The following is a 22813-nucleotide window of genomic DNA, read 5'->3' as shown; positions in this document are numbered from 1 at the left end:
TGGCTTAGTTGGTCAAAGCACCTGTCTAGTAAAGGAGATCCTGGGTTCAAATCCCAGCAGTACCTTGAAGAAGTAGCTTCACAATGCATACTTTTTTCAAATTATTTTAATTCAATTTTACAATGTGTCGTGACATTTAGAGAAGTGTGATTTTCGTTGCAAGGTGCTGTGGCTTAGTTGGTCAAAGCACCTGTCTAGTAAACAGGAGATCCTGGCTCAAATCCCAGCAGTACTTTGAAAGAAGTGCTTTCACATGCCATATTTTTTCAATAATTTTATTCAATTTACAATGTGTCGTGACATTTAGAGAAAGTGTGATTTCGCTATTGCAAGGTGCTGTGGCTTAGTTGGTCAAAGCACCTGTCTAGTAAACAGGAGATCCTGGGCTCAAATCCAGCAGTACCTTTGAAAGAAGTAGCTTCACAATGCCATACTTTTTCAAATTATTTTAATTCATTTACAATGTGTCGTGACATTTAGAGAAAGTGTGATTTTCGCTATTGCAAGGTGCTGTGGCTTAGTTGGTCAAAGCACCTGTCTAGTAAACAGGAGATCCTGGGCTCAAATCCCAGCAGTACCTTTGAAAGAAGTAGCTTCACAATGCCATACTTTTGTTCAATTATTTTTAATTCATTTACAATGTGTCGTGACATTTAGAGAAAGTGTGATTTTCACTATTGCAAGGTGCTGTGGCTTAGTTGGTCAAAGCACCTGTCTAGTAAACAGGAGATCCTGGGTCAAATCCCAGCAGCACCTTTGAAAGAAGTCCATTTACAATGCCATAATGTGTGTTTGAATTCAGTTTACAATATGTTGACATTTAGAAGTGTGATTTCTGAATTGCAAGGTGCTGTGGCTTAGTTGGTCAAAGCACCTGTCTAGTAAACAGGAGTCTGGTTCAAATCCCAGGCACCTTCGAAAGAAGTCGCTTTACGATGCAATAATGTTGTTTAAATTGTTTGAATTCAGTTTTACAATATGTGATGACATTTAGAGAAAGTGTGATTTCAAAAACTGCAGGTGCTGTGGCTTAGTTGGTCAAAGCACCTGTCTTGTAAACAGGAATCCTGGTTCAAATCCCAGCAGCACCTTTGAAAGAAGTCCATTTACATTGCCATAATGTTGTTTAAATTGTTAGAATTCAGTTTTACAATATGTCATGACATTTAGAGAAAGTGTGATTTCACTATTGCAAGGTGCTGGGGCTTAGTTGGTCAAAGCACCTGTCTAGTAAACAGGAGATCCTGGGTTCAAATCCCAGCAGCACCTTTGAAAGAAGTCCGTTTACGATGCCATAATGGTGTTTAAATTGTTTGAATTAAGTTTACAATATGTCATGACATTTAGAGAAAGTGTGATTTTCACTATTGCAAGGTGCTGTGGCTTAGTTGGTCAAAGCACCGGTCTAGTAAACATAGATCCTGGGTTCAAATCCCAGCAGTACCTTTGAAAGAATAGCTTCACAATGCCATGCTATTGTTCAAAGTATTTGAATTCAGTCTTACAATATGTCGCGACATTTAGAGAAAGTGTGTTTTCAGCTGTTGCAAGGGTGCTGTGGCTTAGTTGGTCAAAGCACCTGTCTAGTAAACAGGAGATCCTGGGTTCAAATCCCAGCAGCACCTTCGAAAGAAGTCGCTTTACGATGCAATAATGTTGTTTAAGTTGTTTGAATTCAGTTTTACAATATGTCGTGACATTTAGAGAAAGTGTGATTTCAGCTATTGCAAGTTGCTGTGGCTGAGTTGGTCAAAGCATGTGTCTAGTAAACAGAAGATCCTGCGATCAAATCCCAGCGTCACCATTGAAAGAAGTTGCTTTACAATGCCATAATGTTGTTTAAATTATTTGAATACAGTTTTATAATATGTTATAACATTTATAGAAAGTGCGATTTCAGCAACTGCAGGGTGCTGTGGCTTAGTTGGTCAAAGTGCCTGTCTCGTAACAGGAGTACCTGGGTTCAAATCCCAGCAGCACCTTCAAAGAAGTTACTTTACTATGCCAAAACATTGTTCAAATTATTTTAATTCAGATTACAATATGTCGTGACATTTAAAGAAAGTGTGATTTCAGAAATTGCACGGTGCTGTGGCTTAGTTGGTCAAAGTGCCTGTCTTGTAAACAGGAGATCCTGGGTTCAAATCCCAGCAGTACCTTTGGAAGAAGTAGCTTCACAATGCCATACTTTTGTTCAAATTATTTTAATTCAATTTTACAATATGTCGTGACATTTAGAGAAAGTGTGATTTCAGCAACTTCAAGGTGCTATGGCTTAGTTGGTCAAAGCACCTGTCTAGTAAACAGGAGATCCTGGGTTCAAATCCCAGCAGCACCTTTGAAAGACGTTGGTTTACGATGCCATAATAATGTTTAAATTCAGTTTTACAATATGTCGTGACATTTAGAGAAAGTGTGATTTCATCTATTGCAAGGTGCTGTGGCTTAGTTGGTCAAAGCACCTGTCTAGTAAACAGGAGATCCTGGGTTTCAAATCCCAGCAGTACCTTTGAAAGAAGTAGCTTCACAATGCCATACTATTGTTCAAATTATTTTAATTCAATTTTACAATGTGTCGTGACATTTAGAGAAAGTGTGATTTTCACTATTGCAAGGTGCTGTGGCTTAGTTGGTCAAAGCACCTGTCTAGTAAACAGGAGATCCTGGGCTCAAATCCCAGCAGTACCTTTGAAAGAAGTAGCTTCACAATGCCATACTTTTGTTCAAATTATTTTAATTCAATTTTACAATGTGTCGTGACATTTAGAGAAAGTGTGATTTTCACTATTGCAAGTGCTGTGCTTAGTTGGTCAAAGCACCTGTCTAGTAAACATGAGATCCTGGGTTCAAATCCCCGCAGCACCTTTGAAAGAAGTCCATTTACAATGCCATAATGGTGTTTGAATTCAGTTTTACAATATGTCGTGACATTTAGAGAAAGTGTGATTTCTGAAATTGCAAGGTGCTGTGGCTTAGTTGGTCAAAGCACCTGTCTAGTAAACAGGAGATCCTGGTTCAAATCCCAGCTGCACCTTCGAAAGAAGTCGCTTTACGATGCAATAATGTTGTTTAAATTGTTTGAATTCAGTTTTACAATATGTCGTGACATTTAGAGAAAGTGTGATTTCAGCAAATGCAGGGTGCTGTGGCTTAGTTGGTCAAAGCACCTGTCTAGTAAACAGGAGATCCTAGGTTCAAATCCCAGCAGCACCTTTGAAAGAAGTCGCTTTACGATGCAATAATGTTGTTTAAATTGTTTGAATTCAGTTTTACAATATGTGATGACATTTAGAGAAAGTGTGATTTCAGAAACTGCAGGGTGCTGTGGCTTAGTTGGTCAAAGCACCTGTCTTGTAAACAGGAGATCCTGGGTTCAAATCCAGCAGCACCTTTGAAAGAAGTCGATTTACATTGCCATAATGTTGTTTAAATTGTTAGAATTCAGTTTTACTATATGTCATGACATTTAGAGAAAGTGTGATTTCAGCTAGTGGAAGGTGCTGTGGCTTAGTTGGTCAAAGCACCTGTCTAGTAAACAGGAGATCCTGGGTTCAAATCCCAGCAGCACCTTTGAAAGAAGTCCATTTACGATGCCATAATGGTGTTTAAATTGTTTGAATTAAGTTTTACAATATGTCATGACATTTAGAGAAAGTGTGATTTTCACTATTGCAAGGTGCTGTGGCTTAGTTGGTCAAAGCACCTGTCTAGTAAACATGAGATCCTGGTTCAAATCCCAGCAGTACCTTTGAAAGAAGTAGCTTCACAATGCCATGCTATTGTTCAAAGTATTGAATTCAGTCTTACAATATGTCGCGACATTTAGAGAAAGTGTGTTTCAGCTGTTGCAAGGTGCTGTGGCTTAGTTGGTCAAAGCACCTGTCTAGTAAACAGGAGATCCTGGGTTTAAATCCCAGCAGCACCTTCGAAAGAAGTCGCTTTACGATGCAATAATGTTGTTTGAATTCAGTTTTACAATATGTCGTGACATTTAGAGAAAGTGTGATTTCAGCTATTGCAAGTTGCTGTGGCTGAGTTGGTCAAAGCATGTGTCTAGTAAACAGAAGATCCTGCGATCAAATCCCAGCGTCACCATTGAAAGAAGTTGCTTTACAATGCCATAATGTTGTTTAAATTATTTGAATACAGTTTTATAATATGTTATAACATTTATAGAAAGTGCGATTTCAGCAACTGCAGGGTGCTGTGGCTTAGTTGGTCAAAGTGCCTGTCTCGTAAACAGGAGTACCTGGGTTCAAATCCCAGCAGCACCTTCAAAAGAAGTTACTTTACTATGCCAAAACATTGTTCAAATTATTTTAATTCAGATTTACAATATGTCGTGACATTTAAAGAAAGTGTGATTTCAGAAATTGCACGGTGCTGTGGCTTAGTTGGTCAAAGTGCCTGTCTTGTAAACAGGAGATCCTGGGTTCAAATCCCAGCAGTACCTTTGGAAGAAGTAGCTTCACAATGCCATACTTTTGTTCAAATTATTTTAATTGAATTTTACAATATGTCGTGACATTTAGAGAAAGTGTGATTTTCGCTAAGGCAAGGTGCTATGGCTTAGTTGGTCAAAGCACCTGTCTAGTAAACAGGAGATCCTGGGTTCAAATCCCAGCAGCACCTTTGAAAGACGTTGGTTTACGATGCCATAATAATGTTTAAATTCAGTTTTACAATATGTCGTGACATTTAGAGAAAGTGTGATTTCATCTATTGCAAGGTGCTGTGGCTTAGTTGGTCAAAGCACCTGTCTAGTAAACAGGAGATCCTGGGTTCAAATCCCAGCAGTACCTTTGAAAGAAGTAGCTTCACAATGCCATACTTTTTTTCAAATTATTTTAATTCAATTTTACAATGTGTCGTGACATTTAGAGAAAGTGTGATTTTCGCTATTGCAAGGTGCTGTGGCTTAGTTGGTCAAAGCACCTGTCTAGTAAACAGGAGATCCTGGGCTCAAATCCCAGCAGTACCTTTGAAAGAAGTAGCTTCACAATGCCATACTTTTGTTCAAATTATTTTAATTCAATTTTACAATGTGTCGTGACATTTAGAGAAAGTGTGATTTTCGCTATTGCAAGGTGCTGTGGCTTAGTTGGTCAAAGCACCTGTCTAGTAAACAGGAGATCCTGGGCTCAAATCCCAGCAGTACCTTTGAAAGAAGTAGCTTCACAATGCCATACTTTTTTCAAATTATTTTAATTCAATTTTACAATGTGTCGTGACATTTAGAGAAAGTGTGATTTTCGCTATTGCAAGGTGCTGTGGCTTAGTTGGTCAAAGCACCTGTCTAGTAAACAGGAGATCCTGGGCTCAAATCCCAGCAGTACCTTTGAAAGAAGTAGCTTCACAATGCCATACTTTTTTTCAAATTATTTTAATTCAATTTTACAATGTGTCGTGACATTTAGAGAAAGTGTGATTTTCGCTATTGCAAGGTGCTGTGGCTTAGTTGGTCAAAGCACCTGTCTAGTAAACAGGAGATCCTGGGCTCAAATCCCAGCAGTACCTTTGAAAGAAGTAGCTTCACAATGCCATACTTTTGTTCAAATTATTTTAATTCAATTTTACAATGTGTCGTGACATTTAGAGAAAGTGTGATTTTCACTATTGCAAGGTGCTGTGGCTTAGTTGGTCAAAGCACCTGTCTAGTAAACAGGAGATCCTGGGTTCAAATCCCCGCAGCACCTTTGAAAGAAGTCCATTTACAATGCCATAATGGTGTTTGAATTCAGTTTTACAATATGTCGTGACATTTAGAGAAAGTGTGATTTCTGAAATTGCAAGGTGCTGTGGCTTAGTTGGTCAAAGCACCTGTCTAGTAAACAGGAGATCCTGGGTTCAAATCCAGCTGCACCTTCGAAAGAAGTAGCTTTACGATGCAATAATGTTGTTTAAATTGTTTGAATTCAGTTTTACAATATGTGATGACATTTAGAGAAAGTGTGATTTCAAAAACTGCAGGGTGCTGTGGCTTAGTTGGTCAAAGCACCTGTCTTGTAAACAGGAGATCCTGGGTTCAAATCCCAGCAGCACCTTTGAAAGAAGACCATTTACATTGCCATAATGTTGTTTAAATTGTTAGAATTCAGTTTTACAATATGTCATGACATTTAGAGAAAGTGTGATTTTCACTATTGCAAGGTGCTGGGCTTAGTTGGTCAAAGCACCTGTCTAGTAAACAGGAGATCCTGGGTTCAAATCCCAGCAGCACCTTTGAAAGAAGTCCGTTTACGATGCCATAATGGTGTTTAAATTGTTTGAATTAAGTTTTACAATATGTCATGACATTTAGAGAAAGTGTGATTTCACTATTGCAAGGTGCTGTGGCTTAGTTGGTCAAAGCACCGGTCTAGTAAACATGAGATCCTGGGTTCAAATCCCAGCAGTACCTTTGAAAGAAGTAGCTTCACAATGCCATGCTATTGTTCAAATTATTTGAATTCAGTCTTACAATATGTCGCGACATTTAGAGAAAGTGTGTTTTCAGCTATTGCAAGGTGCTGTGGCTTAGTTGGTCAAAGCACCTGTCTAGTAAACAGGAGATCCTGGGTTCAAATCCCAGCAGCACCTTCGAAAGAAGTCGCTTTACGATGCAATAATGTTGTTTAAGTTGTTTGAATTCAGTTTTACAATATGTCGTGACATTTAGAGAAAGTGTGATTTCAGCTATTGCAAGTTGCTGTGGCTGAGTTGGTCAAAGCATGTGTCTAGTAAACAGAAGATCCTGCGATCAAATCCCAGCGTCACCATTGAAAGAAGTTGCTTTACAATGCCATAATGTTGTTTAAATTATTTGAATACAGTTTTATAATATGTTATAACATTTATAGAAAGTGCGATTTCAGCAACTGCAGGGTGCTGTGGCTTAGTTGGTCAAAGTGCCTGTCTCGTAAACAGGAGTACCTGGGTTCAAATCCCAGCAGCACCTTCAAAAGAAGTTACTTTACTATGCCAAAACATTGTTCAAATTATTTTAATTCAGATTTACAATATGTCGTGACATTTAAAGAAAGTGTGATTTCAGAAATTGCACGGTGCTGTGGCTTAGTTGGTCAAAGTGCCTGTCTTGTAAACAGGAGATCCTGGGTTCAAATCCCAGCAGTACCTTTGGAAGAAGTAGCTTCACAATGCCATACTTTTGTTCAAATTATTTTAATTGAATTTTACAATATGTCGTGACATTTAGAGAAAGTGTGATTTTCGCTAAGGCAAGGTGCTATGGCTTAGTTGGTCAAAGCACCTGTCTAGTAAACAGGAGATCCTGGGTTCAAATCCCAGCAGCACCTTTGAAAGACGTTGGTTTACGATGCCATAATAATGTTTAAATTCAGTTTTACAATATGTCGTGACATTTAGAGAAAGTGTGATTTCATCTATTGCAAGGTGCTGTGGCTTAGTTGGTCAAAGCACCTGTCTAGTAAACAGGAGATCCTGGGTTCAAATCCCAGCAGTACCTTTGAAAGAAGTAGCTTCACAATGCCATACTTTTTTCAAATTATTTTAATTCAATTTTACAATGTGTCGTGACATTTAGAGAAAGTGTGATTTTCGCTATTGCAAGGTGCTGTGGCTTAGTTGGTCAAAGCACCTGTCTAGTAAACAGGAGATCCTGGGCTCAAATCCCAGCAGTACCTTTGAAAGAAGTAGCTTCACAATGCCATACTTTTGTTCAAATTATTTTAATTCAATTTTACAATGTGTCGTGACATTTAGAGAAAGTGTGATTTTCACTATTGCAAGGTGCTGTGGCTTAGTTGGTCAAAGCACCTGTCTAGTAAACAGGAGATCCTGGGTTCAAATCCCCGCAGCACCTTTGAAAGAAGTCCATTTACAATGCCATAATGGTGTTTGAATTCAGTTTTACAATATGTCGTGACATTTAGAGAAAGTGTGATTTCTGAAATTGCAAGGTGCTGTGGCTTAGTTGGTCAAAGCACCTGTCTAGTAAACAGGAGATCCTGGGTTCAAATCCCAGCAGCACCTTCGAAAGAAGTCGCTTTACGATGCAATAATGTTGTTTAAATTGTTTGAATTCAGTTTTACAATATGTGATGACATTTAGAGAAAGTGTGATTTCAGAAACTGCAGGGTGCTGTGGCTTAGTTGGTCAAAGCACCTGTCTTGTAAACAGGAGATCCTGGGTTCAAATCCCAGCAGCACCTTTGAAAGAAGTCCATTTACATTGCCATAATGTTGTTTAAATTGTTAGAATTCAGTTTTACAATATGTCATGACATTTAGAGAAAGTGTGATTTTCACTATTGCAAGGTGCTGGGGCTTAGTTGGTCAAAGCACCTGTCTAGTAAACAGGAGATCCTGGGTTCAAATCCCAGCAGCACCTTTGAAAGAAGTCCATTTACGATGCCATAATGGTGTTTAAATTGTTTGAATTAAGTTTTACAATATGTCATGACATTTAGAGAAAGTGTGATTTTCACTATTGCAAGGTGCTGTGGCTTAGTTGGTCAAAGCACCGGTCTAGTAAACATGAGATCCTGGGTTCAAATCCCAGCAGTACCTTTGAAAGAAGTAGCTTCACAATGCCATGCTATTGTTCAAAGTATTTGAATTCAGTCTTACAATATGTCGCGACATTTAGAGAAAGTGTGTTTTCAGCTGTTGCAAGGTGCTGTGGCTTAGTTGGTCAAAACACCTGTCTAGTAAACAGGAGATCCTGGGTTCAAATCCCAGCAGCACCTTCGAAAGAAGTCGCTTTACGATGCAATAATGTTGTTTAAGTTGTTTGAATTCAGTTTTACAATATGTCGTGACATTTAGAGAAAGTGTGATTTCAGCTATTGCAAGTTGCTGTGGCTGAGTTGGTCAAAGCATGTGTCTAGTAAACAGAAGATCCTGCGATCAAATCCCAGCGTCACCATTGAAAGAAGTTGCTTTACAATGCCATAATGTTGTTTAAATTATTTTAATTCAGATTTACAATATGTCGTGACATTTAAAGAAAGTGTGATTTCAGAAATTGCAAGGTGCTGTGGCTTAGTTGGTCAAAGTGCCTGTCTTGTAAACAGGAGATCCTGGGTTCAAATCCCAGCAGTACCTTTGGAAGAAGTAGCTTCACAATGCCATACTTTTGTTCAAATTATTTTAATTGAATTTTACAATATGTCGTGACATTTAGAGAAAGTGTGATTTTCGCTATGGCAAGGTGCTATGGCTTAGTTGGTCAAAGCACCTGTCTAGTAAACAGGAGATCCTGGGTTCAAATCCCAGCAGCACCTTTGAAAGACGTTGGTTTACGATGCCATAATAATGTTTAAATTCAGTTTTACAATATGTCGTGACATTTAGAGAAAGTGTGATTTCATCTATTGCAAGGTGCTGTGGCTTAGTTGGTCAAAGCACCTGTCTAGTAAACAGGAGATCCTGGGTTCAAATCCCAGCAGTACCTTTGAAAGAAGTAGCTTCACAATGCCATACTTTTTTTCAAATTATTTTAATTCAATTTTACAATGTGTCGTGACATTTAGAGAAAGTGTGATTTTCGCTATTGCAAGGTGCTGTGGCTTAGTTGGTCAAAGCACCTGTCTAGTAAACAGGAGATCCTGGGCTCAAATCCCAGCAGTACCTTTGAAAGAAGTAGCTTCACAATGCCATACTTTTGTTCAAATTATTTTAATTCAATTTTACAATGTGTCGTGACATTTAGAGAAAGTGTGATTTTCACTATTGCAAGGTGCTGTGGCTTAGTTGGTCAAAGCACCTGTCTAGTAAACAGGAGATCCTGGGTTCAAATCCCCGCAGCACCTTTGAAAGAAGTCCATTTACAATGCCATAATGGTGTTTAAATTGTTAGAATTCAGTTTTACAATATGTCATGACATTTAGAGAAAGTGTGATTTCACTATTGCAAGGTGCTGTGGCTTAGTTGGTCAAAGCACCTGTCTAGTAAACAGGAGATCCTGGGCTCAAATCCCAGCAGTACCTTTGAAAGAAGTAGCTTCACAATGCCATACTTTTGTTCAAATTATTTTAATTCAATTTTACAATGTGTCGTGACATTTAGAGAAAGTGTGATTTTCCCTATTGCAAGGTGCTGTGGCTTAGTTGGTCAAAGCACCTGTCTAGTAAACAGGAGATCCTGGGTTCAAATCCCCGCAGCACCTTTGAAAGAAGTCCATTTACAATGCCATAATGGTGTTTAAATTGTTAGAATTCAGTTTTACAATATGTCATGACATTTAGAGAAAGTGTGATTTTCACTATTGTAAGGTGCTGTGGCTTAGTTGGTCAAAGCACCTGTCTAGTAAACAGGAGATCCTGGGTTCAAATCCCAGCAGTACCTTTGAAAGAAGTAGCTTCACAATGCCATACTTTTTTTCAAATTATTTTAATTCAATTTTACAATGTGTCGTGACATATAGAGAAAGTGTGATTTTCGCTATTGCAAGGTGCTGTGGCTTAGTTGGTCAAAGCACCTGTCTAGTAAACAGGAGATCCTGGGCTCAAATCCCAGCAGTACCTTTGAAAGAAGTAGCTTCACAATGCCATACTTTTGTTCAAATTATTTTAATTCAATTTTACAATGTGTCGTGACATTTAGAGAAAGTGTGATTTTCACTATTGCAAGGTGCTGTGGCTTAGTTGGTCAAAGCACCTGTCTAGTAAACAGGAGATCCTGGGTTCAAATCCCCGCAGCACCTTTGAAAGAAGTCCATTTACAATGCCATAATGGTGTTTAAATTGTTAGAATTCAGTTTTACAATATGTCATGACATTTAGAGAAAGTGTGATTTTCACTATTGTAAGGTGCTGGGTCTTAGTTGGTCAAAGCACCTGTCTAGTAAACAGGAGATCCTGGGTTCAAATCCCAGCAGCACCTTTGAAAGAAGTCCATTTACGATGCCATAATGGTGTTTAAATTGTTTGAATTAAGTTTTACAATATGTCATGACATTTAGAGAAAGTGTGATTTCAGCTAGTGGAAGGTGCTGTGGCTTAGTTGGTCAAAGCACCGGTCTAGTAAACATGAGATCCTGGGTTCAAATCCCAGCAGTACCTTTGAAAGAAGTAGCTTCACAATGCCATGCTATTGTTCAAAGTATTTGAATTCAGTCTTACAATATGTCGTGACATTTAGAGAAAGTGTGTTTTCAGCTGTTGCAAGGTGCTGTGGCTTAGTTGGTCAAAGCACCTGTCTAGTAAACAGGAGATCCTGGGTTCAAATCCCAGCAGCACCTTCGAAAGAAGTCGCTTTACGATGCAATAATGTTGTTTGAATTCAGTTTTACAATATGTCGTGACATTTAGAGAAAGTGTGATTTCAGCTATTGCAAGTTGCTGTGGCTGAGTTGGTCAAAGCATGTGTCTAGTAAACAGAAGATCCTGCGATCAAATCCCAGCATCACCATTGAAAGAAGTTGCTTTACAATGCCATAATGTTGTTTAAATTATTTGAATACAGTTTTATAATATGTTATAACATTTATAGAAAGTGCGATTTCAGCAACTGCAGGGTGCTGTGGCTTAGTTGGTCAAAGTGCCTGTCTCGTAAACAGGAGTACCTGGGTTCAAATCCCAGCAGCACCTTCAAAAGAAGTTACTTTACTATGCCAAAACATTGTTCAAATTATTTTAATTCAGATTTACAATATGTCGTGACATTTAAAGAAAGTGTGATTTCAGAAATTGCAAGGTGCTGTGGCTTAGTTGGTCAAAGTGCCTGTCTTGTAAACAGGAGATCCTGGGTTCAAATCCCAGCAGCACCTTTGAAAGAAGTCCATTTACGATGCCATAATGGTGTTTAAATTGTTTGAATTAAGTTTTACAATATGTCATGACATTTAGAGAAAGTGTGATTTCAGCTAGTGGAAGGTGCTGTGGCTTAGTTCGTCAAAGCACCGGTCTAGTAAACATGAGATCCTGGGTTCAAATCCCAGCAGTACCTTTGAAAGAAGTAGCTTCACAATGCCATGCTATTGTTCAAAGTATTTGAATTCAGTCTTACAATATGTCGCGACATTTAGAGAAAGTGTGTTTTCAGCTGTTGCAAGGTGCTGTGGCTTAGTTGGTCAAAGCACCTGTCTAGTAAACAGGAGATCCTGGGTTCAAATCCCAGCAGCACCTTCGAAAGAAGTCTCTTTACGATGCAATAATGTTGTTTGAATTCAGTTTTACAATATGTCGTGACATTTAGAGAAAGTGTGATTTCAGCTATTGCAAGTTGCTGTGGCTGAGTTGGTCAAAGCATGTGTCTAGTAAACAGAAGATCCTGCGATCAAATCCCAGCGTCACCATTGAAAGAAGTTGCTTTACAATGCCATAATGTTGTTTAAATTATTTGAATACAGTTTTATAATATGTTATAACATTTATAGAAAGTGCGATTTCAGCAACTGCAGGGTGCTGTGGCTTAGTTGGTCAAAGTGCCTGTCTCGTAAACAGGAGTACCTGGGTTCAAATCCCAGCAGCACCTTCAAAAGAAGTTACTTTACTATGCCAAAACATTGTTCAAATTATTTTAATTCAGATTTACAATATGTCGTGACATTTAAAGAAAGTGTGATTTCAGATATTGCAAGGTGCTGTGGCTTAGTTGGTCAAAGTGCCTGTCTTGTAAACAGGAGATCCTGGGTTCAAATCCCAGCAGTACCTTTGGAAGAAGTAGCTTCACAATGCCATACTTTTGTTCAAATTATTTTAATTGAATTTTACAATATGTCGTGACATTTAGAGAAAGTGTGATTTTCGCTATGGCAAGGTGCTATGGCTTAGTTGGTCAAAGCACCTGTCTAGTAAACAGGAGATCCTGGGTTCAAATCCCAGCAGCACCTTTGAAAGACGTTGGTTTACGATGCCATAATAATGTTTAAATTCAGTTTTACAATATGTCGTGACATTTAGAGAAAGTGTGATTTCATCTATTGCAAGGTGCTGTGGCTTAGTTGGTCAAAGCACCTGTCTAGTAAACAGGAGATCCTGGGTTCAAATCCCAGCAGTACCTTTGAAAGAAGTAGCTTCACAATGCCATACTTTTTTTCAAATTATTTTAATTCAATTTTACAATGTGTCGTGACATTTAGAGAAAGTGTGATTTTCGCTATTGCAAGGTGCTGTGGCTTAGTTGGTCAAAGCACCTGTCTAGTAAACAGGAGATCCTGGGCTCAAATCCCAGCAGTACCTTTGAAAGAAGTAGCTTCACAATGCCATACTTTTGTTCAAATTATTTTAATTCAATTTTACAATGTGTCGTGACATTTAGAGAAAGTGTGATTTTCACTATTGCAAGGTGCTGTGGCTTAGTTGGTCAAAGCACCTGTCTAGTAAACAGGAGATCCTGGGTTCAAATCCCCACAGCACCTTTGAAAGAAGTCCATTTACAATGCCATAATGGTGTTTGAATTCAGTTTTACAATATGTCGTGACATTTAGAGAAAGTGTGATTTCTGAAATTGCAAGGTGCTGTGGCTTAGTTGGTCAAAGCACCTGTCTAGTAAACAGGAGATCCTGGGTTCAAATCCCAGCTGCACCTTCGAAAGAAGTCGCTTTACGATGCAATAATGTTGTTTAAATTGTTTGAATTCAGTTTTACAATATGTGATGACATTTAGAGAAAGTGTGATTTCAGAAACTGCAGGGTGCTGTGGCTTAGTTGGTCAAAGCACCAGTCTAGTAAACATGAGATCCTGGGTTCAAATCCCAGCAGTACCTTTGAAAGAAGTAGCTTCACAATGCCATGCTATTGTTCAAAGTATTTGAATTCAGTCTTACAATATGTCGCGACATTTAGAGAAAGTGTGTTTTCAGCTATGGCAAGGTGCTGTGGCTTAGTTGGTCAAAGCACCTGTCTAGTAAACATGAGATCCTGGGTTCAAATCCCAGCAGCACCTTCGAAAGAAGTCGCTTTACGATGCAATAATGTTGTTTAAATTATTTGAATACAGTTTTATAATATGTCATAACATTTATAGAAAGTGTGATTTCAACAACTGCAGGGTGCTGTGGCTTAGTTGGTCAAAGTGCCTGTCTCGTAAACAGGAGTACCTGGGTTCAAATCCCAGCAGCACCTTCGAAAGAAGTTACTTTACTATGCCATAACATTGTTCAAATTATTTGAATTCAGTTTTACAATATGTCGTGACATTTAGAGAAAGTGTGATTTCTGAAATTGCAAGGTGCTGTGGCTTAGTTGGAGAAAGCACCTGTCTAGTAAACAGGAGATCCTGGGTTCAAATCCCAGCAGCACCTTCAAAAGAAGTTGCTTTACAATACAATAATGTTGTTTAAATTGTTTGAATTCAGTTTTACAATATGTGATGACATTTAGAGAAGGTGTGATTTCAGAAACTGCAGGGTGCTGTGGCTTAGTTGGTCAAAGCACCTGTCTTGTAAACAGGAGATCCTGGGTTCAAATCCCAGCAGTACCTTTGAAAGAAGTATCATCACAATGGCATGCTATTGATGAAATTATTTTAATTCAATTTTACAATATGTGGTGACATTTAGAGAAAGTGTGATTTTTGCTATTGCAAGGTGCTGTGGCTTAGTTGGTCAAAGCACCTGTCTAGTAAACAGGAGATCCTGGGCTCAAGTCCCAGCAGTACCTTTGAAAGAAGTAGCTTCACAATGCCATACTTGTGTTCAAATTATTTTAATTCAATTTTACAATATGTCGTGACATTTAGAGAAAGTGTGATTTTAGTTATGGCAAGGTGCTGTGGCTTAGTTGGTCAAAGCACCTTTCTTGTAAACAGGAGATCCTAAGTTCAAATCCCAGCTACACCTTTGAAATAAGTCCCTTTACGATGCTGTAATGTTGTTTGAATTCAGTTTTACAATTTGTCATGACATTTAGAGAAAGTGTGATTTCAGCTAGTGGAAGGTGCTGTGGCTGAGTTGGTCAAAGCACCTGTCTAGTAAACAGGAGATCCTGGGCTCAAATACCAGCAGTACCTTTGAAAGAAGTAGCTTCACAATGCCATACTTTTGTTCAAATTATTTTAATTCAATTTTACAATATGTGGTGACATTTAGAGAAAGTGTGATTTTTGCTATTGCAAGGTGCTGTGGCTTAGTTGGTCAAAGCACCTGTCTAGTAAACAGGAGATCCTGGGTTCAAATCCCAGCAGCACCTTCGAAAGAAGTCGCTTTACGATGCAATAATGTTGTTTAAGTTGTTTGAATTCAGTTTTACAATATGTCGTGACATTTAGCGAAAGTGTGATTTCAGCTATTGCAAGTTGCTGTGGCTGAGTTGGTCAAAGCATGTGTCTAGTGCAGCGTTTCCCAACCCTGGTCCTCAAGGCACACGGACCTGCATATTTTAGATGTTGCCCTGCTTCAGCACACATGATTTCAATTGATGGCTGATTAAAAAGGGTTTTGCTGAATTGCAATCATCTGAATGGGGTGTGTTGAAGCAGGGGAACATCTAAAACATGCAGGTCCGTGTGCCTCGAGGACCAGGGTTGGGAAACACTGGTCTAGTGAACAGGAGATCCTGCGATCAAATACCAGCGTCACCATTGAAAGAAGTTGCTTTACAATGCCATAATGTTGTTTAAATTATTTGAATAGTTTTATAATATGTCATAACATTTATAGAAAGTGTGATTTCAACAACTGCAGGGTGCTGTGGCTTAGTTGGTCAAAGTGCCTGTCTCGTAAACAGGAGTACCTGGGTTCAAATCCCAGCAGCACCTTCGAAAGAAGTTACTTTACTATGCCATAACATTGTTCAAATTATTTGAATTCAGTTTTACAATATGTCGTGACATTTAGAGAAAGTGTGATTTCTGAAATTGCTATGTGCTGTGGCTTAGTTGGAGAAAGCACCTGTCTAGTAAACAGGAGATCCTGGGTTCAAATCCCAGCAGCACCTTCAAAAGAAGTTGCTTTACGATACAACAATGTTGTTTAAATTGTTTGAATTCAGTTTTACAATATGTGATGACATTTAGAGAAGGTGTGATTTCAGAAACTGCAGGGTGCTGTGGCTTAGTTGGTCAAAGCACCTGTCTTGTAAACAGGAGAGCCTGGGTTCAAATCCCAGCAGCACCTTTGAAAGAAGTCCATTTACATTGCCATAACGTTGTTAATTTGTTAGAATTCAGTTTTACAATATGTCATGACATTTAGAGAAAGTGTGATTTCAGCTAGTGGAAGGTGCTGTGGCTTAGTTGGTCAAAGTGCCTGTCTCGTAAACAGGAGTACCTGGTTTCAAATCCCAGCAGCAGCTTCGAAAGAAGTTACTTTACTATGCCATAACATTGTTCAAATTATTTTAATTCAGATTTACAATATGTCGTGACATTTAAAGAAAGTGTGATTTCAGAAATTGCAAGGTGCTGTGGCTTAGTTGGTCAAAGCACCTGTCTAGTAAACAGGAGATCCTGGGCTCAAGTCCCACCAGTACCTTTGAAAGAAGTAGCTTCACAATGCCATACTATTGTTCAAATTATTTGAATTCAATTTTACAATATCTCGTGCCATTTAGAGAAAGTGTGATTTTCACTATGGCAAGGTGCTGTGGCTTAGTTGGTCAAAGCACCTGTCTTGTAAACAGGAGATCCTGGGTTCAAATCCCAGCTACACCTTTGAAATAAGTCGCTTTACGATGCTGTAATGTTGTTTGAATTCAGTTTTACAATATGTCATGACATTTAGAGAAAGTGTGATTTCAGCTAGTGGAAGGTGCTGTGGCTGAGTTGGTCAAAGCACCTGTCTAGTAAACAGGAGATCCTGGGTTCAAATCCCAGCAGCACCTTTGAAAGAAGTCCATTTACATTGCCATAACGTTGTTTAAATTGTTAGAATTCAGTTTTACAATATGTCATGACATTTAGAGAAAGTGTGATTTCAGAAACTGCATTGTGCTGTGGCTTAATTGGTCAAAGCACCTGTCTTGTAAACAGGAGATCCTGGGTTCAAATCCCAGCAGCACCTTTGAAAGAAGTCCATTTACGATGCCATAATGGTGTTTGAATTAAGTTTTACAATATGTCACGACATTTAGAGAAAGTGTGTTTTCAGCTATTGCAAGGTGCTGTGGCTTAGTTGGTCAAAGCACCTGTCTAGTAAACACGAGATCCTGGGTTCAAATCCCAGCAGCACCTTCGAAAGAAGTCGCTTTACGATGCAATAATGTTGTTTGAATTCAGTTTTACAATATGTCGTGACATTTAGAGAAAGTGTGATTTCAGCTATTGCAAGTTGCTGTGGCTGAGTTGGTCAAAGCATGTGTCTAGTGAACAGGAGATCCTGCGATCAAATCCCAGCGTCACCATTGAAAGAAGTTGCTTTACAATGCCATAACATTGTTCAAATTATTTGAATTCAGTTTTACAATATGTCGTGACATTTAGAGAAAGTGTGATTTCTGAAATTGCTAGGTGCTGTGGCTTAGTTGGTCAAAGTGCCTGTCTCGTAAACAGGAGTACCTGGGTTCAAATCCCAGCAGCACCTTTGAAAGAAGTTACTTTACTATGCCATAACATTGTTCAAATTATTTGAATTCAGTTTTACAATATGTCGTGACATTTAGAGAAAGTGTGATTTCTGAAATTGCTAGGTGCTGTGGCTTAGTTGGAGAAAGCACCTGTCTAGTAAACAGGAGATCCTGGGTTCAAATCCCAGCAGCACCTTCAAAAGAAGTTGCTTTACGATACAATAATGTTGTTTAAATTGTTTGAATTCAGTTTTACAATATGTGATGACATTTAGAGAAGGTGTGATTTCAGAAACTGCAGGGTGCTGTGGCTTAGTTGGTCAAAGCACCTGTCTTGTAAACAGGAGAGCCTGGGTTCAAATCCCAGCAGCACCTTTGAAAGAAGTCCATTTACATTGCCATAACGTTGTTTAATTTGTTAGAATTCAGTTTTACAATATGTCATGACATTTAGAGAAAGTGTGATTTCAGCTAGTGGAAGGTGCTGTGGCTTAGTTGGTCAAAGTGCCTGTCTCGTAAACAGGAGTACCTGGTTTCAAATCCCAGCAGCAGCTTCGAAAGAAGTTACTTTACTATGCCATAACATTGTTCAAATTATTTTAATTCAGATTTACAATATGTCGTGACATTTAAAGAAAGTGTGATTTCAGAAATTGCAAGGTGCTGTGGCTTAGTTGGTCAAAGCACCTATCTAGTAAACAGGACATCCTGAGCTCAAGTCCCACCAGTACCTTTGAAAGAAGTAGCGTCACAATGCCATACTATTGTTCAAATTATTTGAATTCAATTTTACAATATCTCGTGCCATTTAGAGAAAGTGTGATTTTCGCTATGGCAAGGTGCTGTGGCTTAGTTGGTCAAAGCACCTGTCTTGTAAACAGGAGATCCTGGGTTCAAATCACAGCTACACCTTTGAAATAAGTCCCTTTACGATGCTGTAATGTTGTTTGAATTCAGTTTTACAATATGTCATGACATTTAGAGAAGTGTGATTTCAGCTAGTGGAAGGTGCTGTGGCTGAGTTGGTCAAAGCACCTGTCTAGTAAACAGGAGATCCTGGGTTCAAATCCCAGCAGCACCTTTGAAAGAAGTCCATTTACATTGCCATAACGTTGTTTAAATTGTTAGAATTCAGTTTTACAATATGTCATGACATTTAGAGAAAGTGTGATTTTCACTATTGCAAGGTGCTGGGGCTTAGTTGGTCAAAGCACCTGTCTAGTAAACAGGAGATCCTGGGTTCAAATCCCAGCAGCACCTTTGAAAGAAGTCCATTTACAATGCCATAATGGTGTTTGAATTAAGTTTTACAATATGTCACGACATTTAGAGAAAGTGTGTTTTCAGCTGTTGCAAGGTGCTGTGGCTTAGTTGGTCAAAGCACCTGTCTAGTAAACACGATATCCTGGGTTCAAATCCCAGCAGCACCTTCGAAAGAAGTCGCTTTACGATGCAATAATGTTGTTTGAATTCAGTTTTACAATATGTCGTGACATTTAGAGAAAGTGTGATTTCAGCTATTGCAAGTTGCTGTGGCTGAGTTGGTCAAAGCATGTGTCTAGTGAACAGGAGATCCTGCGATCAAATCCCAGCGTCACCATTGAAAGAAGTTGCTTTACAATGCCATAATGTTGTTTAAATTATTTGAATACAGTTTTATAATATGTCATAACATTTATAGAAAGTGTGATTTCAACAACTGCAGGGTGCTGTGGCTTAGTTGGTCAAAGTGCCTGTCTCGTAAACAGGAGTACCTGGGTTCAAATCCCAGCAGCACCTTCGAAAGAAGTTACTTTACTATGCCATAACATTGTTCAAATTATTTGAATTCAGTTTTACAATATGTCGTGACATTTAGAGAAAGTGTGATTTCTGAAATTGCAAGGTGCTGTGGCTTAGTTGGAGAAAGCACCTGTCTAGTAAACAGGAGATCCTGGGTTCAAATCCCAGCAGCACCTTCAAAAGAAGTTGCTTTACAATACAATAATGTTGTTTAAATTGTTTGAATTCAGTTTTACAATATGTGATGACATTTAGAGAAGGTGTGATTTCAGAAACTGCAGGGTGCTGTGGCTTAGTTGGTCAAAGCACCTGTCTTGTAAACAGGAGATCCTGGGTTCAAATCCCAGCAGTACCTTTGAAAGAAGTATCATCACAATGGCATGCTATTGATGAAATTATTTTAATTCAATTTACAATATGTGGTGACATTTAGAGAAAGTGTGATTTTTGCTATTGCAAGGTGCTGTGGCTTAGTTGGTCAAAGCACCTGTCTAGTAACAGGAGATCCTGGGCTCAAGTCCCAGCAGTACCTTTGAAAGAACTACCTTCACAATGCCATACTTGTGTTCAAATTATTTTAATTCAATTTTACAATATGTCGTGACATTTAGAGAAAGTGTGATTTTAGTTATGGCAAGGTGCTGTGGCTTAGTTGGTCAAAGCACCTTTCTTGTAAACAGGAGATCCTAAGTTCAAATCCCAGCTACACTTTTGAAATAAGTCCCTTTACGATGCTGTAATGTTGTTTGATTCAGTTTTACAATTTGTCATGACATTTAGAGAAAGTGTGATTTCAGCTAGTGGAAGGTGCTGTGGCTGAGTTGGTCAAGCACCTGTCTAGTAAACAGGAGATCCTGGGCTCAAATCCCAGCAGTACCTTTGAAAGAAGTAGCTTCCCAATGCCATACTTTTGTTCAAATTATTTTAATTCAATTTTACAATATGTCGTGACATTTAGAGAAAGTGTGATTTTCACTATTGCAAGGTGCTGTGGCTTAGTTGGTCAAAGCACCTGTCTAGTAAACAGGAGATCCTGGGTTCAAATCCCAGCAGCACCTTCGAAAGAAGTCGCTTTACGATGCAATAATGTTGTTTAAGTTGTTTGAATTCAGTTTTACAATATGTCGTGACATTTAGCGAAAGTGTGATTTCAGCTATTGCAAGTTGCTGTGGCTGAGTTGGTCAAAGCATGTGTCTAGTGCAGCGTTTCCAAACCCTGGTCCTCAAGGCACACGGACCTGCATATTTTAGATGTTGCCTGCTTCAGCAACATGATTTCAATTGATGGCTGATTAAAAGGGTTTTGCTGATTGCAATCATCTGAATGGGGTGTGTTGAAGCAGGGAACATCTAAAACATGCAGGTCCGTGTGCCTCGAGGACCAGGGTTGGGAAACACTGGTCTAGTGAACAGGAGATCCTGCGATCAAATACCAGCGTCACCATTGAAAGAAGTTGCTTTACAATGCCATAATGTTGTTTAAATTATTTGAATAGTTTTATAATATGTCATAACATTTATAGAAAGTGTGATTTCAACAACTGCAGGGTGCTGTGGCTTAGTTGGTCAAAGTGCCTGTCTCGTAAACAGGGGTACCTGGGTTCAATCCCAGCAGCACCTTCGAAAGAAGTTACTTTACTATGCCATAACATTGTTCAAATTATTTGAATTCAGTTTTACAATATGTCGTGACATTTAGAGAAAGTGTGATTTCTGAAATTGCTATGTGCTGTGGCTTAGTTGGAGAAGCACCTGTCTAGTAAACAGGAGATCCTGGGTTCAAATCCAGCAGCACCTTCAAAAGAAGTTGCTTTACGATACAACAATGTTGTTTAAATTGTTTGAATTCAGTTTTACAATATGTGATGACATTTAGAGAAGGTGTGATTTCAGAACTGCAGGGTGCTGTGGCTTAGTTGGTCAAAGCACTGTCTTGTAACAGGAGAGCCTGGGTTCAAATCCCAGCAGCACCTTTGAAAGAAGTCCATTTACATTGCCATAACGTTGTTTAATTTGTTAGAATTCAGTTTTACATATGTCATGACATTTAGAGAAGTGTGATTTCAGCTAGTGGAAGGTGCTGTGGCTTAGTTGGTCAAAGTGCCTGTCTCGTAAACAGGAGTACCTGGGTTCAAATCCCAGCAGCACCTTCGAAAGAAGTTACTTTACTATGCCATAACATTGTTCAAATTATTTTAATTCAGATTTACAATATGTCGTGACATTTAAAGATAGTGTGATTTTCACTATTGCAAGGTGCTGTGGCTTAGTTGGTCAAAGCACCTGTCTAGTAAACAGGAGATCCTGGGCTCAAGTCCCAGCAGTACCTTTGCAAGAAGTAGCTTCACAATGCCATACTATTGTTCAATTATTTGAATTCAATTTTACATATCTCGTGCCATTTAGAGAAGTGTGATTTTCGCTATGGCAAGGTGCTGTGGCTTAGTTGGTCAAAGCACCTGTCTTGTAAACAGGAGATCCTGGGTTCAAATCCCAGCTACACCTTTGAAATAAGTCGCTTTACGATGCTGTAATGTTGTTTGAATTCAGTTTTACAATATGTCATGACATTTAGAGAAGTGTGATTTCAGCTAGTGGAAGGTGCTGTGGCTGAGTTGGTCAAAGCACCTGTCTAGTAAACAGGAGATCCTGGGTTCAAATCCCAGCAGCACCTTCGAAAGAAGTCCATTTACATGCCATAACATTGTTTAAATTGTTAGAATTCAGTTTTACAATATGTCATGACATTTAGAGAAAGGTGATTTTCACTATTGCAAGGTGCTGGGGCTTAGTTGGTCAAAGCACCTGTCTAGTAAACAGAGATCCTGGGTTCAAATCCCAGCAGCACCTTTGGAAAGAATCCATTTACGATGCCATAATGGTGTTTGAATTAAGTTTTACAATATGTCACGACATTTAGAGAAAGTGTGTTTCAGCTATTGCAAGGTGCTGTGGCTTAGTTGGTCAAAGCACCTGTCTAGTAAACACGAGATCCTGGGTTCAAATCCAGCAGCACCTTCGAAAGAAGTCGCTTTACGATGCAATAATGTTGTTTGAATTCAGTTTTACAATATGTCGTGACATTTAGAGAAAGTGTGATTTCAGCTATTGCAAGTTGCTGTGGCTGAGTTGGTCAAGCATGTGTCTAGTGAACAGGAGATCCTGCGATCAATCCCAGCGTCACCATTGAAAGAAGTTGCTTACAATGCCATATGTTGTTTAAATTATTTGAATACAGTTTTATAATATGTCATAACATTTATAGAAAGTGTGATTTCAACAACTGCAGGGTCTGTGGCTTAGTTGGTCAAAGTGCCTGTCTCGTAAACAGGAGTACCTGGGTTCAAATCCCAGCAGCACCTTCGAAAGAAGTTACTTTACTATGCCATAACATTGTTCAAATTATTTGAATTCAGTTTTTACAATATGTCGTGACATTTAGAGAAAGTGTGATTTCTGAAATTGCAAGGTGCTGTGGCTTATTGGAGAAAGACCTGTCTAGTAAACAGGAGATCCTGGGTTCAAATCCAGCAGCACTTCAAAAGAAGTTGCTTTACAATACAAAATGTTGTTTAAATTTTTGAATTCAGTTTTACAATATGTGATGACATTTAGAGAAGG

At 38.8% G+C, this 22813-nt stretch overlaps 69 non-coding genes across 69 annotated transcripts; all 69 read left to right on the top strand.

The window, feature by feature from the left end:
• Positions 1–1019: 1019 nt before the first annotated feature.
• trnat-ugu (transfer RNA threonine (anticodon UGU)) lies at positions 1020–1091 on the top strand. The gene has a single exon. It is a non-coding gene; the product is annotated as a tRNA-Thr (tRNA).
• A 460-nt stretch (positions 1092–1551) lies between these two features.
• Positions 1552–1625, top strand: trnat-agu (transfer RNA threonine (anticodon AGU)). Its single transcript has one exon. It is a non-coding gene; the product is annotated as a tRNA-Thr (tRNA).
• Positions 1626–2085: 460 nt separating this feature from the next.
• trnat-ugu (transfer RNA threonine (anticodon UGU)) lies at positions 2086–2159 on the top strand. The gene has a single exon. It is a non-coding gene; the product is annotated as a tRNA-Thr (tRNA).
• Positions 2160–2264: 105 nt separating this feature from the next.
• Positions 2265–2338, top strand: trnat-agu (transfer RNA threonine (anticodon AGU)). Its single transcript has one exon. It is a non-coding gene; the product is annotated as a tRNA-Thr (tRNA).
• Positions 2339–2434: 96 nt separating this feature from the next.
• Positions 2435–2509, top strand: trnat-agu (transfer RNA threonine (anticodon AGU)). The gene has a single exon. It is a non-coding gene; the product is annotated as a tRNA-Thr (tRNA).
• A 630-nt stretch (positions 2510–3139) lies between these two features.
• trnat-agu (transfer RNA threonine (anticodon AGU)) lies at positions 3140–3213 on the top strand. Its single transcript has one exon. It is a non-coding gene; the product is annotated as a tRNA-Thr (tRNA).
• A 105-nt stretch (positions 3214–3318) lies between these two features.
• trnat-ugu (transfer RNA threonine (anticodon UGU)) lies at positions 3319–3391 on the top strand. The gene has a single exon. It is a non-coding gene; the product is annotated as a tRNA-Thr (tRNA).
• Positions 3392–3496: 105 nt separating this feature from the next.
• Positions 3497–3570, top strand: trnat-agu (transfer RNA threonine (anticodon AGU)). Its single transcript has one exon. It is a non-coding gene; the product is annotated as a tRNA-Thr (tRNA).
• Positions 3571–3851: 281 nt separating this feature from the next.
• trnat-agu (transfer RNA threonine (anticodon AGU)) lies at positions 3852–3925 on the top strand. The gene has a single exon. It is a non-coding gene; the product is annotated as a tRNA-Thr (tRNA).
• A 275-nt stretch (positions 3926–4200) lies between these two features.
• On the top strand, positions 4201–4274 carry trnat-cgu (transfer RNA threonine (anticodon CGU)). Its single transcript has one exon. It is a non-coding gene; the product is annotated as a tRNA-Thr (tRNA).
• Positions 4275–4379: 105 nt separating this feature from the next.
• Positions 4380–4453, top strand: trnat-ugu (transfer RNA threonine (anticodon UGU)). Its single transcript has one exon. It is a non-coding gene; the product is annotated as a tRNA-Thr (tRNA).
• A 105-nt stretch (positions 4454–4558) lies between these two features.
• Positions 4559–4632, top strand: trnat-agu (transfer RNA threonine (anticodon AGU)). The gene has a single exon. It is a non-coding gene; the product is annotated as a tRNA-Thr (tRNA).
• A 96-nt stretch (positions 4633–4728) lies between these two features.
• On the top strand, positions 4729–4802 carry trnat-agu (transfer RNA threonine (anticodon AGU)). The gene has a single exon. It is a non-coding gene; the product is annotated as a tRNA-Thr (tRNA).
• Positions 4803–5622: 820 nt separating this feature from the next.
• Positions 5623–5696, top strand: trnat-agu (transfer RNA threonine (anticodon AGU)). The gene has a single exon. It is a non-coding gene; the product is annotated as a tRNA-Thr (tRNA).
• A 274-nt stretch (positions 5697–5970) lies between these two features.
• On the top strand, positions 5971–6044 carry trnat-ugu (transfer RNA threonine (anticodon UGU)). The gene has a single exon. It is a non-coding gene; the product is annotated as a tRNA-Thr (tRNA).
• A 461-nt stretch (positions 6045–6505) lies between these two features.
• Positions 6506–6579, top strand: trnat-agu (transfer RNA threonine (anticodon AGU)). The gene has a single exon. It is a non-coding gene; the product is annotated as a tRNA-Thr (tRNA).
• A 284-nt stretch (positions 6580–6863) lies between these two features.
• trnat-cgu (transfer RNA threonine (anticodon CGU)) lies at positions 6864–6937 on the top strand. The gene has a single exon. It is a non-coding gene; the product is annotated as a tRNA-Thr (tRNA).
• A 105-nt stretch (positions 6938–7042) lies between these two features.
• On the top strand, positions 7043–7116 carry trnat-ugu (transfer RNA threonine (anticodon UGU)). Its single transcript has one exon. It is a non-coding gene; the product is annotated as a tRNA-Thr (tRNA).
• Positions 7117–7221: 105 nt separating this feature from the next.
• Positions 7222–7295, top strand: trnat-agu (transfer RNA threonine (anticodon AGU)). Its single transcript has one exon. It is a non-coding gene; the product is annotated as a tRNA-Thr (tRNA).
• A 96-nt stretch (positions 7296–7391) lies between these two features.
• On the top strand, positions 7392–7465 carry trnat-agu (transfer RNA threonine (anticodon AGU)). Its single transcript has one exon. It is a non-coding gene; the product is annotated as a tRNA-Thr (tRNA).
• Positions 7466–7748: 283 nt separating this feature from the next.
• On the top strand, positions 7749–7822 carry trnat-agu (transfer RNA threonine (anticodon AGU)). The gene has a single exon. It is a non-coding gene; the product is annotated as a tRNA-Thr (tRNA).
• Positions 7823–7918: 96 nt separating this feature from the next.
• Positions 7919–7992, top strand: trnat-agu (transfer RNA threonine (anticodon AGU)). Its single transcript has one exon. It is a non-coding gene; the product is annotated as a tRNA-Thr (tRNA).
• Positions 7993–8097: 105 nt separating this feature from the next.
• Positions 8098–8171, top strand: trnat-ugu (transfer RNA threonine (anticodon UGU)). Its single transcript has one exon. It is a non-coding gene; the product is annotated as a tRNA-Thr (tRNA).
• A 105-nt stretch (positions 8172–8276) lies between these two features.
• trnat-agu (transfer RNA threonine (anticodon AGU)) lies at positions 8277–8350 on the top strand. Its single transcript has one exon. It is a non-coding gene; the product is annotated as a tRNA-Thr (tRNA).
• Positions 8351–8634: 284 nt separating this feature from the next.
• Positions 8635–8708, top strand: trnat-agu (transfer RNA threonine (anticodon AGU)). The gene has a single exon. It is a non-coding gene; the product is annotated as a tRNA-Thr (tRNA).
• A 284-nt stretch (positions 8709–8992) lies between these two features.
• On the top strand, positions 8993–9066 carry trnat-ugu (transfer RNA threonine (anticodon UGU)). Its single transcript has one exon. It is a non-coding gene; the product is annotated as a tRNA-Thr (tRNA).
• Positions 9067–9171: 105 nt separating this feature from the next.
• On the top strand, positions 9172–9245 carry trnat-agu (transfer RNA threonine (anticodon AGU)). Its single transcript has one exon. It is a non-coding gene; the product is annotated as a tRNA-Thr (tRNA).
• Positions 9246–9341: 96 nt separating this feature from the next.
• Positions 9342–9415, top strand: trnat-agu (transfer RNA threonine (anticodon AGU)). Its single transcript has one exon. It is a non-coding gene; the product is annotated as a tRNA-Thr (tRNA).
• A 284-nt stretch (positions 9416–9699) lies between these two features.
• trnat-agu (transfer RNA threonine (anticodon AGU)) lies at positions 9700–9773 on the top strand. Its single transcript has one exon. It is a non-coding gene; the product is annotated as a tRNA-Thr (tRNA).
• A 283-nt stretch (positions 9774–10056) lies between these two features.
• On the top strand, positions 10057–10130 carry trnat-agu (transfer RNA threonine (anticodon AGU)). Its single transcript has one exon. It is a non-coding gene; the product is annotated as a tRNA-Thr (tRNA).
• Positions 10131–10235: 105 nt separating this feature from the next.
• trnat-agu (transfer RNA threonine (anticodon AGU)) lies at positions 10236–10309 on the top strand. Its single transcript has one exon. It is a non-coding gene; the product is annotated as a tRNA-Thr (tRNA).
• A 284-nt stretch (positions 10310–10593) lies between these two features.
• On the top strand, positions 10594–10667 carry trnat-agu (transfer RNA threonine (anticodon AGU)). Its single transcript has one exon. It is a non-coding gene; the product is annotated as a tRNA-Thr (tRNA).
• A 463-nt stretch (positions 10668–11130) lies between these two features.
• Positions 11131–11204, top strand: trnat-agu (transfer RNA threonine (anticodon AGU)). Its single transcript has one exon. It is a non-coding gene; the product is annotated as a tRNA-Thr (tRNA).
• A 275-nt stretch (positions 11205–11479) lies between these two features.
• On the top strand, positions 11480–11553 carry trnat-cgu (transfer RNA threonine (anticodon CGU)). The gene has a single exon. It is a non-coding gene; the product is annotated as a tRNA-Thr (tRNA).
• A 105-nt stretch (positions 11554–11658) lies between these two features.
• trnat-ugu (transfer RNA threonine (anticodon UGU)) lies at positions 11659–11732 on the top strand. The gene has a single exon. It is a non-coding gene; the product is annotated as a tRNA-Thr (tRNA).
• A 284-nt stretch (positions 11733–12016) lies between these two features.
• On the top strand, positions 12017–12090 carry trnat-agu (transfer RNA threonine (anticodon AGU)). The gene has a single exon. It is a non-coding gene; the product is annotated as a tRNA-Thr (tRNA).
• A 275-nt stretch (positions 12091–12365) lies between these two features.
• On the top strand, positions 12366–12439 carry trnat-cgu (transfer RNA threonine (anticodon CGU)). The gene has a single exon. It is a non-coding gene; the product is annotated as a tRNA-Thr (tRNA).
• Positions 12440–12544: 105 nt separating this feature from the next.
• trnat-ugu (transfer RNA threonine (anticodon UGU)) lies at positions 12545–12618 on the top strand. Its single transcript has one exon. It is a non-coding gene; the product is annotated as a tRNA-Thr (tRNA).
• A 105-nt stretch (positions 12619–12723) lies between these two features.
• On the top strand, positions 12724–12797 carry trnat-agu (transfer RNA threonine (anticodon AGU)). Its single transcript has one exon. It is a non-coding gene; the product is annotated as a tRNA-Thr (tRNA).
• A 96-nt stretch (positions 12798–12893) lies between these two features.
• Positions 12894–12967, top strand: trnat-agu (transfer RNA threonine (anticodon AGU)). Its single transcript has one exon. It is a non-coding gene; the product is annotated as a tRNA-Thr (tRNA).
• Positions 12968–13421: 454 nt separating this feature from the next.
• On the top strand, positions 13422–13495 carry trnat-agu (transfer RNA threonine (anticodon AGU)). Its single transcript has one exon. It is a non-coding gene; the product is annotated as a tRNA-Thr (tRNA).
• A 284-nt stretch (positions 13496–13779) lies between these two features.
• Positions 13780–13853, top strand: trnat-agu (transfer RNA threonine (anticodon AGU)). Its single transcript has one exon. It is a non-coding gene; the product is annotated as a tRNA-Thr (tRNA).
• Positions 13854–13958: 105 nt separating this feature from the next.
• trnat-cgu (transfer RNA threonine (anticodon CGU)) lies at positions 13959–14032 on the top strand. Its single transcript has one exon. It is a non-coding gene; the product is annotated as a tRNA-Thr (tRNA).
• A 105-nt stretch (positions 14033–14137) lies between these two features.
• On the top strand, positions 14138–14211 carry trnat-agu (transfer RNA threonine (anticodon AGU)). The gene has a single exon. It is a non-coding gene; the product is annotated as a tRNA-Thr (tRNA).
• A 105-nt stretch (positions 14212–14316) lies between these two features.
• Positions 14317–14390, top strand: trnat-ugu (transfer RNA threonine (anticodon UGU)). Its single transcript has one exon. It is a non-coding gene; the product is annotated as a tRNA-Thr (tRNA).
• Positions 14391–15023: 633 nt separating this feature from the next.
• trnat-agu (transfer RNA threonine (anticodon AGU)) lies at positions 15024–15097 on the top strand. The gene has a single exon. It is a non-coding gene; the product is annotated as a tRNA-Thr (tRNA).
• A 494-nt stretch (positions 15098–15591) lies between these two features.
• Positions 15592–15665, top strand: trnat-cgu (transfer RNA threonine (anticodon CGU)). The gene has a single exon. It is a non-coding gene; the product is annotated as a tRNA-Thr (tRNA).
• A 284-nt stretch (positions 15666–15949) lies between these two features.
• trnat-ugu (transfer RNA threonine (anticodon UGU)) lies at positions 15950–16023 on the top strand. Its single transcript has one exon. It is a non-coding gene; the product is annotated as a tRNA-Thr (tRNA).
• A 104-nt stretch (positions 16024–16127) lies between these two features.
• Positions 16128–16201, top strand: trnat-cgu (transfer RNA threonine (anticodon CGU)). The gene has a single exon. It is a non-coding gene; the product is annotated as a tRNA-Thr (tRNA).
• Positions 16202–16485: 284 nt separating this feature from the next.
• trnat-ugu (transfer RNA threonine (anticodon UGU)) lies at positions 16486–16559 on the top strand. The gene has a single exon. It is a non-coding gene; the product is annotated as a tRNA-Thr (tRNA).
• Positions 16560–16655: 96 nt separating this feature from the next.
• trnat-agu (transfer RNA threonine (anticodon AGU)) lies at positions 16656–16729 on the top strand. Its single transcript has one exon. It is a non-coding gene; the product is annotated as a tRNA-Thr (tRNA).
• Positions 16730–16834: 105 nt separating this feature from the next.
• On the top strand, positions 16835–16908 carry trnat-ugu (transfer RNA threonine (anticodon UGU)). The gene has a single exon. It is a non-coding gene; the product is annotated as a tRNA-Thr (tRNA).
• Positions 16909–17004: 96 nt separating this feature from the next.
• trnat-agu (transfer RNA threonine (anticodon AGU)) lies at positions 17005–17078 on the top strand. The gene has a single exon. It is a non-coding gene; the product is annotated as a tRNA-Thr (tRNA).
• A 275-nt stretch (positions 17079–17353) lies between these two features.
• On the top strand, positions 17354–17427 carry trnat-cgu (transfer RNA threonine (anticodon CGU)). Its single transcript has one exon. It is a non-coding gene; the product is annotated as a tRNA-Thr (tRNA).
• Positions 17428–17532: 105 nt separating this feature from the next.
• Positions 17533–17606, top strand: trnat-agu (transfer RNA threonine (anticodon AGU)). Its single transcript has one exon. It is a non-coding gene; the product is annotated as a tRNA-Thr (tRNA).
• A 105-nt stretch (positions 17607–17711) lies between these two features.
• Positions 17712–17785, top strand: trnat-ugu (transfer RNA threonine (anticodon UGU)). Its single transcript has one exon. It is a non-coding gene; the product is annotated as a tRNA-Thr (tRNA).
• A 105-nt stretch (positions 17786–17890) lies between these two features.
• trnat-cgu (transfer RNA threonine (anticodon CGU)) lies at positions 17891–17964 on the top strand. The gene has a single exon. It is a non-coding gene; the product is annotated as a tRNA-Thr (tRNA).
• A 284-nt stretch (positions 17965–18248) lies between these two features.
• On the top strand, positions 18249–18322 carry trnat-ugu (transfer RNA threonine (anticodon UGU)). The gene has a single exon. It is a non-coding gene; the product is annotated as a tRNA-Thr (tRNA).
• Positions 18323–18417: 95 nt separating this feature from the next.
• On the top strand, positions 18418–18491 carry trnat-agu (transfer RNA threonine (anticodon AGU)). Its single transcript has one exon. It is a non-coding gene; the product is annotated as a tRNA-Thr (tRNA).
• A 105-nt stretch (positions 18492–18596) lies between these two features.
• trnat-agu (transfer RNA threonine (anticodon AGU)) lies at positions 18597–18670 on the top strand. Its single transcript has one exon. It is a non-coding gene; the product is annotated as a tRNA-Thr (tRNA).
• Positions 18671–19115: 445 nt separating this feature from the next.
• trnat-cgu (transfer RNA threonine (anticodon CGU)) lies at positions 19116–19189 on the top strand. Its single transcript has one exon. It is a non-coding gene; the product is annotated as a tRNA-Thr (tRNA).
• A 105-nt stretch (positions 19190–19294) lies between these two features.
• trnat-agu (transfer RNA threonine (anticodon AGU)) lies at positions 19295–19368 on the top strand. The gene has a single exon. It is a non-coding gene; the product is annotated as a tRNA-Thr (tRNA).
• Positions 19369–19473: 105 nt separating this feature from the next.
• On the top strand, positions 19474–19547 carry trnat-ugu (transfer RNA threonine (anticodon UGU)). The gene has a single exon. It is a non-coding gene; the product is annotated as a tRNA-Thr (tRNA).
• Positions 19548–20176: 629 nt separating this feature from the next.
• Positions 20177–20250, top strand: trnat-agu (transfer RNA threonine (anticodon AGU)). Its single transcript has one exon. It is a non-coding gene; the product is annotated as a tRNA-Thr (tRNA).
• A 489-nt stretch (positions 20251–20739) lies between these two features.
• Positions 20740–20812, top strand: trnat-cgu (transfer RNA threonine (anticodon CGU)). The gene has a single exon. It is a non-coding gene; the product is annotated as a tRNA-Thr (tRNA).
• Positions 20813–21268: 456 nt separating this feature from the next.
• Positions 21269–21342, top strand: trnat-cgu (transfer RNA threonine (anticodon CGU)). The gene has a single exon. It is a non-coding gene; the product is annotated as a tRNA-Thr (tRNA).
• Positions 21343–21623: 281 nt separating this feature from the next.
• On the top strand, positions 21624–21697 carry trnat-ugu (transfer RNA threonine (anticodon UGU)). The gene has a single exon. It is a non-coding gene; the product is annotated as a tRNA-Thr (tRNA).
• A 95-nt stretch (positions 21698–21792) lies between these two features.
• On the top strand, positions 21793–21866 carry trnat-agu (transfer RNA threonine (anticodon AGU)). The gene has a single exon. It is a non-coding gene; the product is annotated as a tRNA-Thr (tRNA).
• A 614-nt stretch (positions 21867–22480) lies between these two features.
• On the top strand, positions 22481–22554 carry trnat-cgu (transfer RNA threonine (anticodon CGU)). Its single transcript has one exon. It is a non-coding gene; the product is annotated as a tRNA-Thr (tRNA).
• Positions 22555–22813: the final 259 nt, after the last annotated feature.

This window comes from Poecilia reticulata, unplaced genomic scaffold, assembly GCF_904066995.2.
Source record: "Poecilia reticulata unplaced genomic scaffold, P_reticulata-male-v2 Scaffold_166, whole genome shotgun sequence".
Classification (NCBI taxonomy): domain Eukaryota; kingdom Metazoa; phylum Chordata; class Actinopteri; order Cyprinodontiformes; family Poeciliidae; genus Poecilia; species Poecilia reticulata.
This window is presented reverse-complemented; position numbering and strand designations above follow the sequence as displayed.